The following is a 14,692-nucleotide window of genomic DNA, read 5'->3' as shown; positions in this document are numbered from 1 at the left end:
GGTAAGAATCCTATAACAATTTAATGTTATTGCTTTTTTTAACCAAAATTCGCTGTTGTCTTAGAAATGTGTCTATTAGAACTATAAGAACATCACAGTGTGTTATCTTTACAGCAGTTGAAAACCATCCTATCACCTCAGACAGAAGATTTGAACATTTCCATCCTAGACTCATTGCTGCTCCAATTCACTCCACCAAATTAAACAGAGGGGAATGTAATTGGAAAGTCTTGTGTTGACTTTCCCTGCCTTAAGAGAAATTTTAGCAGTCTGGAATTTCAATGATGCCTCTCATTCTAATCTCAGCACTAGCCAATTATGTTCACCAAAGTCAAATACTGTATGTAAGTAAATAAACTACATAATTTTGTCATAATATATATTATTATAGCAAACCACTGTTTTGCTTGCAATACATTATTAAAGTACAGTGTTGTTAATAATTCTTTTTTTTTTTTTTTTTATGAAGGAGTGCTTTCAGCCTTACTGACAGACCTAATGCCACAACCCACTTGCCCCCTGCATGTACATCTTCTGTATTCCGACAGAGATCAGGGGAGCACTAATATAGTCAAATCTTCAGTTACTTTCAAACTGACTTAGCCACTATTAAGAACTAAGACATATAGAGGGCCCTATTGGAGATCTGGGCAATGCGTATATGAGGTAGCTTTAACTGCCTGGGAAATGTAATATTAACATCTTTAATTTAAATGAAAACACTATTTATTGCAAAACTTTTGTGCTGAATTTCTCAAATAATATGGAAATATGGAATGACTCAATGTCATTGTCAGATAGGTTTGCAGACAATAGACAACAGAACTGTACCCAGTACACTCATAAGGCCCTACATACATAAAAGGTAGTTTCTATTCTGCAACAATTCACTGTTGGGTAGTATTAATGGTGCAATTTAATTTAGGCAGGCTTTTGATTTTGCGATAAAAGGATCACAGATTGAGGTTTAGTACCTTTAGGAGTCTGTTACCAAATGTTGCTACTGAGAAGTTTTTGATAAAAGTTTTTTCTTTTTAATATTAATGGAATTATTTTTGTTTGGTGTGGTTTACAAACTTACCGACTAAGCATTTTTTATGGAGTTCTCTATTTTCATATCAATGAGTATTGTTACTCACAACTGTGCACACCAGAAACTTTATCTATTTGGTTGTTTTCCAGTGCTATGGAATGTTGGAATCTCATGTTAGATGGTCAGGTGTGATTTTGGAGTACTGAAGCACAGCACTTATTTATTTATCGGAGCAATCAGATTGGTCATATAGTATTTTTGCATAAATTGATGGCAGTCAGCAGCTTTGAAACTACCTACTTACTAGTTCTTTAGTACAGAACACCTTGCACAGTGGCTTAATGGGGATAAAAGTTCCACGTGCAATTATGACTTATAACCTCCTGGGCTGCATGTATCCAAGGGACTACCCCCCCCTTCCCCATGTGAACCATCAACAGTTGAAAGTGTCTAACAACATAATATAAGCACAGCACATGTCCCTACTAAGTATTAAAACTATCTTTTGGTACCCAACAATTGATCTTTATCTCATCTTTATTCAATTCTCTGTTATCTACTTTTTATTTCACATGTACATGTCCAAATCAGTTAGCCAATAACGGTATCATTTTATCATAAAAGGTACTTTTTTCTTGTCATAGTCTGTGGAATGTTGAAATCTGATTGGTCAGATAGAATGGGTCCTCTTGTGATTGAAAGGGTCAGTGTTTTGTGAACCAAAGGTGGCCATTACCTTCCTCCAAGATGAGGATGCTGCCTGAAATATGTGTTGCATTCCATGAAGAAAGGAATGATTTGTAGTGAAGGACGAATCTGAACCGCTTCTCCAAAAATTCGCACAACGGCGATAATTTGCCTAAATGCATTGAAGTCTATGGTCCGTGAGGTGGTGCGAAATTTTTTTTCACCCATTAACATCCATGGAGGTCATTTTCATGGCCAAACTTGTCAAAAAATTTCACTCATCACTAATGATTTGTGATAACATGAAATAACACATGATATAGGGCCCTAAAATGTGCAGGGCCATTGAACAAAGACCCAGCTTCCTAAAAATCTAGACTCTCTTAATCAGTCATACAGTACCTCAACCTCAGATTTTTGTCCACTTTTTCTTGGGTGACAGAGCGTGAGTCTTCCTTATATTTTCCTTTCAAAAGAATCGTTTGATTCGAAGGACTTTAATCCATCGATCGAACGATTTTTCTTCTCACAAAAAAAGCCTATGGGGACCTTCCCCATAGGCTAACATTGACTTTGGTAGCTTTTAGGTGGTGAACTAGGGGTCAAAGTTCGAATGTTCGAATAGTCGAACGATTTGTAGTAGCCCATTCGATGGTCGAAGTAGCCAAAAAAAACCATTCGAAACTCTAATCCTTCACTCGAGCTAAGTAAATGGGCCCCTACATTTAGGTCTCTATAAAAATATATTGCATAAAACAGCTGATATGTAAAATCTTGCTTCATCTAAAAAAAACATTTTCATAAAAATATGCCTTTCTAGTGGCATGTGCCATTGGGTAATCCTAAATAGAAAATTGCCATTTTATGTACTATGGGCAGTCCACTGGGACCTTATAATTCACAGTACCAACAAACCAAGGCTACGCATATACAGCATGTTACTGTAGTTCACATCAGCCAATAACTCAACTCAATTCTCTCTTTTACTCCCACAATTCTGTCTGTTACAGTTGGAGCTGCCTTTTTTCAGGTGATCTTTGAGGAAGCACACATACCATCACAAAATATTAGCTCAAGTTAAGCAATGTAAAAGTTCCTGGAATAGGCAACTCATTATGATATATTAATTAAGAATTCATTCTGAGGGTATTGTTTTCCTTTAGCTAAAACATTGTTCTTAAATAAAAGGCAACAATTCTGGTTCTATAAACAATGCAACTAGGAAAGAATGTATTTTGAATAAATACAATACTCCTTTCTGCCACTGTGACAGCATTATAAGATGAACATATAAAATAAGACTTGCTACAAATCCTTTTTGGAACTATCAGGGTTTGCCATCATATTTACATGTGCCGTGTGACCTGTTTCCAGCCAGTGTATATTAAAACAATATATGATGCAATATATGAAAATCAAACATTTTGCCTTGACTGCTGATTCAGTCTGGTGCCAGTTCTTGTTGATTGCGGTTTGGCTACTGGCGTTTATTTTGTCTTTTAAAATGCATCTTGGAATGCTGTGAAATAAGGCTGTCAAGTCTCAAAAACAAAGGGTAATTAATGGTATGTTGTCCACATCTTGCTTGTTACATTCTTCTGTAAATCTGTGTTCTGTAAATTAAATGCCACAAGCCTCACTATTATGTGACTGAAGACAAACTGGAGATAGACTTATGTAGTTAATTAGTGGCTTCCATTTTTATGCTTGATAGGTACATTTGATAATGTTCGACAACATTTAACTATATTCTCTCCTGGTTTCTGATAAAATCATGGTAAAACATGGTAAAACATGGTAAAAGGTTGCTAACACCGTGAGCTTTCAACATTTTTTTTAAACAAACCATTTTTGTACCTTTGTCTTTTGTGCTTCCATATTCTTAAGGAGAAGAAACATATCTTAAAATTCAGCAGGCAATATCTTTTAAGGGAAACTATGACAACTGATGGAAATGGGGGTCAAGCAGAGGGCTTGTTGTTCATCACCACAGCAACCTCCAACCATTTCTGTCCTCCTTGATCATCATCCTGTCATTTGTTCCTTGACCTTCCCTAAGAAGTCCTATTGCTAAACTATTGAAAGCATTTTTCAGCATGTAGTTATAAAAGTCAAGTGAAGCTAGAAATGTCATTTCTAAAACAGGTTTTGTGTATTTCTTCCTTCCCTAGAGTTTTAACAATTATGGATAGCATACAGAAGTATACATTTGGTTTGGATACTATGTAAAATAAGAAAATATATATATTTATGCATAAAATGATAAAGATTTAAAGAATATTATGTAGCAAGGTTTTCTTAGCAACAAAGGAATAAAAGAGTTCACCCCCTTCAGCAACAGCAACAGTTAAATTGTTTTGTCTTTTACTAACATTATTTATATCTATAATTATATACATATCCAGTAGTTATAGTTTACCTACCACTCCAGTCTATTTACCATATTTCCCCTAATGCAATCCCTTCCACTGAGGTGCACTACATCTTGGTTATAGAGCTTGTTTCCTTTTTTATTTAAACATAAAAATTTACATTTACATTGTACTTATTTAGGTGTGAAAATATATATTTTTTTAAGTTTTCCTTTGTTGATTTTCAGTTTGTAACGCACAATATATACAGGTTAAAAAAGTAAGAAAGAAAGGAAGGTCAAAAGGGGAGGAAGAGATGAATGTGTGAAAATGAAAAAGGAGAGTTTAGGAATGGGCAATCCCTTTTTAAAAATATTCTACAATTTGGGGCAATGTTTATAGCTTTGACAGTTTCCTTTTAAAGTAGGATAATTGAAATATATGTTAATTAAATTTAATGTTTTGGTTCTTGATTCTCATTCAGTTATTTTTGTGAAAATTCATCTTATCCAGATGGATCTATGGCATTCATATACATTTGCAAACCTTTCTAAAATGATTACAATATAATTTGCATCAGTTTACATTTCTGGTTCCACCTCATCTGAAGTGACTTTTGGCTTGAACTATAATTCACTTGATAACCTCTATTATTATCCATGCATAAATAAGTGCAGCAAGCATTGCATAGTTACTTTGCAAAATCTGGTTGATAAAATTTAAAAAAGGAAACTTTCATGAAGTTTAACCTTTCCCTGGAAAGCAAATCATCCACATAAGGACATAAGAAAAAATCTTGTTGGCTAGGCTCCTCTTTTTTGCATAAACTTGCGTCTGAAATTAATCCTTATAATTATGGATTGTTTTACTTTTCTCAGCAGTGCCCTTTTTATTTTCAGTTATCCATTGGCTGGTTACATTTTGCATGCTTCATTGGCCTCCTTGTATTAAATAAATGTTTCAAAGTAGCCAGCTAGGCTGAATATCTTAAATGTGTTTTTTCTTATCAATGTTAGTGCCTGCCATTCTTTTAAACCATTAAGGATTTTCATTGCTTTATCTTACTTTGCACGTGGAATATTCAGATGGGAACATTTGTTAAGCAGTATTTTAAATTCTGTTTAACCCCTGTGAAAAGACTGTCCTTAGTAATATGCTGAAAAGATGCTTATATTATATTAAAGCTTGTATATCTAAATGTAAGTTCTTTTTCACTTTTTAAATAGCTTTCTTTGCAAAATTCTTAATGCAGAGCAATTGTATTAACACTATTGCATAAATACTCACCTATAGAGTTGGAGCAGAATTCCATATCATTAGTGATTACATGAACTTAGACAGTTTGTTCCTGAACTCGCTGAGACAAAATGTGTTATTTATCTTCACAGACATGTGTACTAACTTGGCTGCTTCATTATTCCAGATGATGGCTACATAACTTGAGTCACCCATAATTACCACCTGACAAAAAAGTTTTCCAGTTATATTAGTAGCTGTGTTTCATTCTCCCTACTTACTTAGAGATATGTACTATTTACCAATGATAATTTGTATAGTCAACACAAAGCATTAATGACATTCTACACACATGTTAAAATAATTTTTAGGCTAGGTTGAGCACAGAAAATACAAAGCATATCACCACAATTTCTCAGTACTATTTTATTTTTATTTTTATCTTTACTATACATAGTATATATTAGTGCATAGCAGTTTTACATAAAGGCAAACACCTCATATTTTTTTGATTTCTTTGTCCCTCCTAGAAAGGATGAAACCAGTCATGTACATCATCCCATCAAGTCTCTGTAATACAAATAATATGTCATCAAAATGCATGCTTGCATTTCAAGCTACTTTTTGTTCTGCTGTTTAAATTGTTCATTTGAGAGTTATGAATATAATTATTGGTGAAATAAAATATAAATGAAATGTAATTATACTTTCCTACCCTTAACTTCTTAAAAATGTTTTAATTTAATCCTAAATCCATATCTACACTTGCTTACCTACATTACACATCTTGTCTAGTTTAAACCTCTCTCCAGTTTCTTAGGTATACTTTCACCTATCACAGGGGGCACCCTTTAAATTAAGTGCAATCCATAATACATTTATATATTAGATATTTAGATACTTTGCCTCAATAATAAATATTAAACAACTGCTCTTGAAACCCAAACCCTTCTTTACCACACCAAGGGGCAAATGCATTCATATGCATTATTTCACAAAACTTATTCAAATATAAAGGCAAGATTTTTATTTGGAATAAAAAAAAAAATTTGATATAAAATCTACATTCAAGAATAAAAGAAAATTAGCACTCAAAAAATGAATAAATTTGCCTACAAGACTATTAGGATATTTAGATTTTTAGCTCATACTTCATTCTTAATGTAGCTTGTGGGACAACCATTGCTTTAGCTCCTTAGATCATATAAACCTCAACCCATGCTTTTAGGTGCACTATCTACTATTATATTTGTCAGTTCAATATAACACTGTTTCCTCAATTCTACATCTGAACATGACATCATAGCAGTAGCATAATTTATTTTACAATCAATATAGTATACAAATAAGGTCCAAGGCATTCCTTGCTATTCGCTTGTAATTCCAGCTCCATTAGGGCCACTCTCATCTTCTCATTCTCCTCTTTATCCACCTGCAAGGTGGCTCAGATATGTGCCTATTTAGACTTTTTAATAGGGCTTCTGCCAATTAATTGCAATACAGACTATTAAAAACATAAACCCCAAATAGCAAAACATTATCACTCACAGGACCTGGATGTTGATAAATGCAAATCATTTGCAAATACAAGCCTTCACAAATCCTAAAATACTTATTGATGTACTAATATTACACACCTCATACACTTAAAGAGAATTATTAATATGTTTTTTAAAGAAGTAAGTATTTTTTTAAGCATAGGGCCTTTGCACAGACTTCCTATCCCCTAAAAAACAGATTTCCCAGTCTTGTAGTGGGGTTGGCAGCTGTCATGTCTATAACATGTCTAAAGATCCATACATTCAAGGTTTTCTGCAAGAGTGCATAATCTTGAATCTTGTATAGCTTTCTTTCACTGACACTGCACATGCTCAGTATGCTTCTGGTAGCTGGTGAGAGGCTAAGCTTACATTTTGTCAGAAATATTTATCAAAATATGTTTCATAGAAGCTGATGCCACAGAGCTCATCTTTGTTGTTTTTTTTTTCCTTTTATTTGATAGAGAAATAAAGAAAATATTTGTTCAGGCCCTGGGCTTTGAAGATCTTGTAAACTCATACTGTTTTTCTTCCTTCATCCTACATATTTACATGAGCCTTATGAGCAGACATGCAAAGATATTTGACACTTATGTGCTAACAAACACACTACATTTGCTTTAAATGCTGTGTTTAATTAAACTCTTAATTAGCACAATGTTCTTGTCATGAAAAATTGCTAAATATCTAATTTTCATTGCTACTGACTTACATTCAGTTGTGTTTGCTAATGTGGCTCCAGGGAGAATTTGGAAATTAATTTCTAAGGTTATTCACCTTATTAATTGCTTTAGCAGAACAATTGTTATTCTTAAGTGCAAATGTAACAAAAATAATTATGGAAAATGCATGTTTGTTTTGCAAATCCTGCAAGGCATTACTTGCATATTTCCCTTGGTTCGTTATTTAATTTACTGTAGGTTTTCTTAGGAGTTATTGAAGATTTGACAACTTTTTATGGAAAAATAGTACATTTTATTCTTCAACTGCAAACATAAATGCCATTATTGTCCCCAATGCTGCATTAAACAGCCAATTTAATCACACTGGCTTTTCTCAGTTTGATCAAGCTTTTTTGTACTATTTTGGTGCTAGTTTAGAAAAAAAAATGGTTCATCTTGGGTTTGTGTAAAAATTAAGTGTTTATGATGTGTGTAGTGTATATTGGTTGTAATTTGTGCAGAATCCTGTCATTCAATATGTCTACAGTATGTAGAAATAAATCACCAGTTCAATATTATTAAAATGATTTAAAATGTTTCATTTCCTTTCATTCTACCGTCCTACTTTTTCATTTTAATTTATCAACAGTTGAGTAGTGTTGGATTTGTTTTCCCTTTGAGCACAATCATAAAAGTTATTGAATGATAAGGAAATAATGGTAAAAACACAGAAATGGAAATGGTCAGATGATAATAATCATCTCATCCTTTACTCATTTTGAAGTCACGTTTATGAGCCAGTGCAGGAAACTCATGTGAGTCATTTACTGTTAAAGAGAAGAATCAACAGGGATATAAAACTTTTAGTATACAGTTGAACTATCCATAAAAACATTCTCATTGTATTTGCCAAACTGATGCAAAGCTGAAGACAGAGGAATCATTTTAATGCATGTAATTCTGTTTTTCAAGACACACATTGCATATTCTGCATTTATATTTTGTCTTATGGAGGGAAAAATTAATCCAAACAGTAATATAGAGAATTTTATACCATGAGTGATATTAGCTAATTTGGTTGTAACCGTTGCTTCCCATCACCTTTCATTTATCCTTTGTAGCACACTCAATTGAATTTTTTTTTATAATTATATCTTAGGCTGGTCATAGAATATTTAAGATTTGTCTTAAGTCATTCAGCAAGTACCTCTCCCATTACTCTAGTAATTTATCCTTATACTGGATAAAAGCAGGTACAGACTGTATCAGGGAGAGCTGTTTGGAACTGTCCTTACCACCTACATTTTTACTGGCTTACATATTCTGTGGCTCCCTAATCAGAATGATGCACAAGTTAGAGGATGGGTAGAGTGCAGGTGGGGGGTATGTATGACCAGGGCCGGCCTTAGGCCTATTGGACCAATTGGGCCCAATTGGGCCCCGCGCCTCTGGGGGCCCCGCACCAGAGGGCAGCACAGGTAATATTTCCCCCAGCACATGATGCTGCCTGGCCTGCCCCCAACTCCTCTCACTCTCTTACCTTGTCTGCCCCTTTCCTTTCTATTTTGTGCCTGTATGCCCTTATTTTCCTAAATACTTGGTGTGTCGGGAGCCAGCAAAACTTTGTCTAGGGGCCCCGCCAACATGGTCCCAATTGGGCCCCACATTTGATAGGACCAGCCCTGTGTATGACCCCCCTTTTCTCTAATTTATATTGCCCTGCCAAATGCATGCAGGTCTATATTTATCAGGAGAGACCTGCAGCAATTCTGCAGTAGCAAAAAGCTGTGTCTCGAGGGTTGTAAATTAGCCCTGTGGACCAGCAGGACCTACTTGTACAACTTACAAGTACAATTCTATAAAAGTGTTCTATCAGTGGCTATTTAAACAACATTACTCAATAATTTTTTGTGTAATTTATAGAAAATAAAGCCTAACATTTATATTCTTCTTTTATCTATCTTTGCATCACATTCTAGTTACAAATGTATCAGTGGCAATACGTGCTCCATAATAATAGTGCCATAAACTGAAACAACAATTATATCTACTTTGCTTTTTAATATCACAGATGCAGGCATTGCAGATGCAAGGGAGCCCTGGAAGTAATACTGTACCTACCTTCAAGGAAAACTATACCCCCAAAATGAATACTTAAGCAGCAAATAATGTACGTTACATTAAATGGCATATTAAATAAGCATACCAAACTGGAATATATATTTAAGTAAATATTGGCCTTTTACATGTTACCTTGAGCCACCATTTTATGATATTCTCTGTGCTTCATCAGAGATCACCTGGCCAGAAATGACACAGTTCTAACTGTGAACAGGAAGAAGTATGGGAGTAAAAGATTGTAGGATCCCATTGGTGGTCCTTATTTCATAAAACTACTATGTTCCATTTAGGATTATCCAATGTCACATACTACTAAAGGAGTATATTATTATGAAAATGATGTATTTACATGAACAGGGTTTTACATATGAGCTATTTCATGCAACATATTTTTATAGTGACCTACATTATTCAGGGGTATAGAAAGTTTGCTGAACATTTCTGTGCTTCCTTTTCATGTATTATCCTCAGGGTTCTTGCTGATATGCCATTCATTTTCAGATTTTAACTTATGCGTCTCATTTGTTTTTCAAAGTATTATTTTGGTTGCACAGGGTAGTATTTTGAGTAGTGATGGGCGAATTTGCACCGTTTTGCTTCGCCGGAAAATTAGAAAATTTCGTGTGAAATTCGCGAAACGGCAAAGATATTTGTGAAACGACACCTCGTTTTTGACGCCTGCGTCCGTTTTTTACGCCGGCGTGCGTTTTTTTGACACCGGCTTTTTGTGAATTCGTGCCTGGCGAATAAATTCGCCCATCCTAATTTCGAGGTGTATTTGTGCATCATTTGGCCAGCTCTTTGTAGACAGTATCTGGGATGTGGCAAGTACATGCAACATGTTGGTTTATTTTGTATTAAGATTTCAATAGCATTTGCAGCTCTTTGTCTTTACAATTAATTAGTTAACAATTTCTTTTCAAAACAAATTATCCACAAGTCTTACATTTTCACTATTACTTTGTAATTGAATATGGGCGTGTACGCATCACTGTGAGTGTGTTTGTGCTTTGCATTTCCAGGCAAAAGATTCTATTGCAAGTTTAAATGGCCAAGCTGAAAAAATATTGTCCACTTGCCTTTTGGTCGAATTGCTTTTCTCATTGTTTAAAACTTGCCCTTTCTTCGATTTATTCTCATTTATTTTCATTGATTATGGGTCTCAATTCAGCAAACTCAAAACAATGCGACCAGAGGAAAACTTCTGGGTATAGTTCAGTGATTGATTTGCTCAGCTTTGCTTTTCTAACTCTCCAGCATTAGGATATAGCTATTTACAGATTTGTAGTCATTCAGATTTCTAGTAAATAAAGTTGACTTCAGTAGTAAAATGAATCAGAGAGAGTATGATGCCTAGCTCCAAAATTACCCTTAGCTGCTACACAATAGATATTCCATCTCTATCTAAAGGACACATTTCTATTTCAATGTTTATTTACAGTACATTGCTATTTCATAGCTATTGTTGCTTACTTTCATATAGATATAAAATAGATTTTTTTTTTTTTTTTTATTATTATTTTGTACAATCAAATGAAATTGCTAAGATAAGTTGAACAGTTCTCTGTTTTTTTTATTATACAAATAACATACAGGATATCAGCCTATTAAAGTCAAATGCAGACTCTCCAACTGTTGCAGAACTGTGGAATTTGTAGGTGTGCAACAAAGTAAATGCTATGTGCAAAATGCAAGTATTACATTTGTCCTCTACAGTGCTGAATCTAGAGAGTGAGAAACTTTGTATATTTTCATATCCTTGTTGAGGGTCAATAACATTGCTTAAAAACTATATCCTTGGGGAGATTGCATATGCATCTTTCTATTTATATTCTCTATTTATAAGAGAAATAAGTCTGTAACTACCATGACAAAGTGTGTCTTTGTTGGGCTTTAGAATCAAAGATATATGTCCTTCTAGCCAATAAACATGAAATATTCTTATTCAAGGTAACTAGAGCTGTACCTAAGTGAGGTCTTCTATCTTGACATTTTTTTCAAGATATAAAAAAGTGACGTCTAATATCTTAATAATATTTTAAATATTTTTAAACCATTTAACTGTATAGGGATCATGTATTGTTGCAAAGTTGAATTTTCAGGTGTAAATTGACGTGTTTGGCTCCCAATGCAATTTCTGTGGCAGGAGATGTTGTCAGTTCCAGCATTTGACAATTAAATGGCTTAAGAGGGTGTACTACTTTGGCTACAAGTCTGCTGCCTCTATCGATACATATTCTTATCAGTAATCTTAACACTGATGAACTAAAGATACACTGTTAGCACTGATGTATATTTATTAATGCATACTGAATAATATTTGTTGCTGAAGTTTGTTTTGGCCATAGACACATTCTTCCTCAAAACATTTTTGTGTGCCCCAACCTTAGCATTTAACCTACTAGGAGATTTTTCAAAATCAAATAACTTTTTTTCAGTGTTACTTCACTGACTATTTTAAAAAGTTACAGGCTGGAGAACCATCTGATTGGCTGGGCACCCCCGTGCCTCCTTGGGAAAGGGGGAGTGCCTGGCTTTGGAGCCAAAAGTACAGGTTTCCAGACAGAGCTTATAAAGGGAACCCTGCTGCAGCAGCCAAAGAGATTCAGATCTGCGGAATGTGACAGTGCTTCTTGAACAGATTTTCCAGGGAGAAGGAAAAGGGCTCTGTTTTGCTCTACTTTGAGGAAGTATTTGAGCATCAGGGAGAGCCAGTTTCTATCTCCTGCCTATAGATATTGTGGCTTCTGTGTGTTTCCCCACGGTAAGGACAGGTCTTGCTCGTGTACCTGCCACGTGGGAGCAGCTACTACTTTCAAAGGCAAAAGTACCTTGGTGCAGGTAGAACTACCTGGGGACTTAAGAGCTCTTTTACAGTTCTTGCATACCATTTTACATAAAGTTTATATGTGTTTTATTTTTCCAAGTGGAAGCCGCCTAAGGTGTGCTCCTCAGTGTTTCCTAGGTGGAGGCACTGAACTGTAAATCCCAGTCCCAGTACTTTTTATACGTAAAAGGGACTCAGGGCCCTAGATTGCCAAGGGTTAATTGCTATTTAAAGAGACAGTAAACAAATTTTTAGCCCTTAATCTACCCTGATGCTTTCATATCCACCGAAGAGGCAATATACCCAATGAAATAACTGCAAATTTGTTGATGATAATTGCATTTCTCATCAAATGCTCTCTTACAGGGCATGAAGGGAACCGTATGTTCCTTTCAGACTGCTGGTATTATAACTTTGATTTAAATTTAAATCTTCAGTATTTAAGAATGTACAGGTACACCAAGAGCAGCACACTGTTCGGTGTCATAAATAAATGACACACTTGATTTATTTTCTTGCTTCACTTGACCAGTATACCAAGGTGACTGTCACAAGGGCATATTAAAATACATGCACAATGATTAATACATGTTTAGTGAGACTTGTTTAAATTAGTCTTTCAGGGTGACTTTAATGGCTGTGCTTGTTTTTTCTCAGTTCTGTTGAGGGTTAATTGTGTACTAAAAAACATGAACCATAACAGAATAAAACCTAATAAAACCCCGGAACTGGTAGGGTTAAGGACTGCTAGTGGTTTATCATACTGTGTATAATTTCAGAACATTGTCAAATAAATATGTTTAAAAAAAAAGTCCTGTATTCTGCAAAACTTTGTCTATAGCCATATCTATAGATATATATATATATATATATATATATTAGCATTGTTCTAAGTCTCCATCAAATAAATCATTTGAAAATATAGGAGTATTTAACTTAAAATGCTGCTCACATTTCACTGACACATTCTACAGCCTTCAAGCAATCTACCCTGGTTCAGACAACCACAAATAGTATTACAGCAGAGAAGAGCAGCCATTGACCTCTGGGACAGGCACCAAGTTGCAGACTGATTACAAAAAAAGCATGCAGCTCTTGCTTTTGCATCTTACTCTCTTGCAAACTGTCCAAAAGAATGACATAGACAGAGAAGCAAATTGATTTGTCAAACTCCATTTGCCTACAATATACAGTAGTTTGTCTAGTTTTATGAGTAAAGACTTTTTCAGCCTCATCACATGACAGAGCTTACATTGCATTGCACATTGTAAATGTTTGAGGGGTATGTGTACAATTTAAGGCTTTTTTTCAAATTAATTATTTGCTATACTGCAAAAAGCAGGGTGAACAGGTACAAGGAAGCCCTGGAAGTAATTAGGTCCACGGTTGCCTTAACAGGATATCCTGCTGACTTGCATCCAGTCAATTGAATGTTAATGTTTGTTTTTGATGTCATGTACACCATTAGCACACACATTCAATTAAAAAAAAACAGACCTTGGTAAATATGAAGTTTGTCTTCATTTGCAAATCCTTTACAATGTGCAATACATTATTTTGTGTTGAGAAAACATGACCCATGCATCTGCCTATGCCCGCTCCCTTACTTACCCAATAACGAAGTGACAATATCATTGTTGGAATGATAGTGGCCACAACTTTATTAAACTGGTGCAGTGCATAACATTAGTACAAAAACTGTAACATGAATAATCCATCCATGACATCCATTTAGAATAAAATACAACAATTCCATATAAAACATCCTCGTAATAATGATGAGTAACAGACCAACGTGTGTGCCTGAGCCCCTTGTCAGTCTACCCTTCCATAACCGTGCCAAGCCTGGATATCCTCCATTCGCTAAATCCCAAGCTCAGAGGTTCCCTGCCGTACAGTATATCCCGGGGCCTCCTTTAGCGCCCATTTTACTCCATCTATCCCCCATGGTCACCCACCTTAGGGGTTTAACCATCCACTTGACCTGATCTGGCATACCAGAACAGGTCACCACCCCGGCAGACTGACAGTGACCCACCTCTGCTGTGACATGACCATTGCTTTCCGTAACTCAATATCCTTCAGTTACAGTAATAATTGCTTTATTGTACAGGTGGACAGAGGTACTGAAAGCTTGCAGAAGATATAAATCTTGCACATTATTTTAAATCAAATCATTAAGTACAATAGAGAAGGTTATCACATCTTTAAACTATGTCATAATAAGTAGCCATTAT

General features: G+C 35.0%; 1 protein-coding gene across 5 annotated transcripts in view; it reads left to right on the top strand.

The window, feature by feature from the left end:
• grid1.S (glutamate receptor, ionotropic, delta 1 S homeolog) overlaps positions 1-14,692 on the top strand; it is a 547,369-nt gene that overhangs the window by 359,122 nt on the left and 173,555 nt on the right. The gene's annotated exons all lie outside the window — the stretch shown is intronic.

The sequence above is a fragment of the Xenopus laevis genome, chromosome 7S, assembly GCF_017654675.1.
Source record: "Xenopus laevis strain J_2021 chromosome 7S, Xenopus_laevis_v10.1, whole genome shotgun sequence".
Lineage (NCBI taxonomy): Eukaryota > Metazoa > Chordata > Amphibia > Anura > Pipidae > Xenopus > Xenopus laevis.
This window is presented reverse-complemented; position numbering and strand designations above follow the sequence as displayed.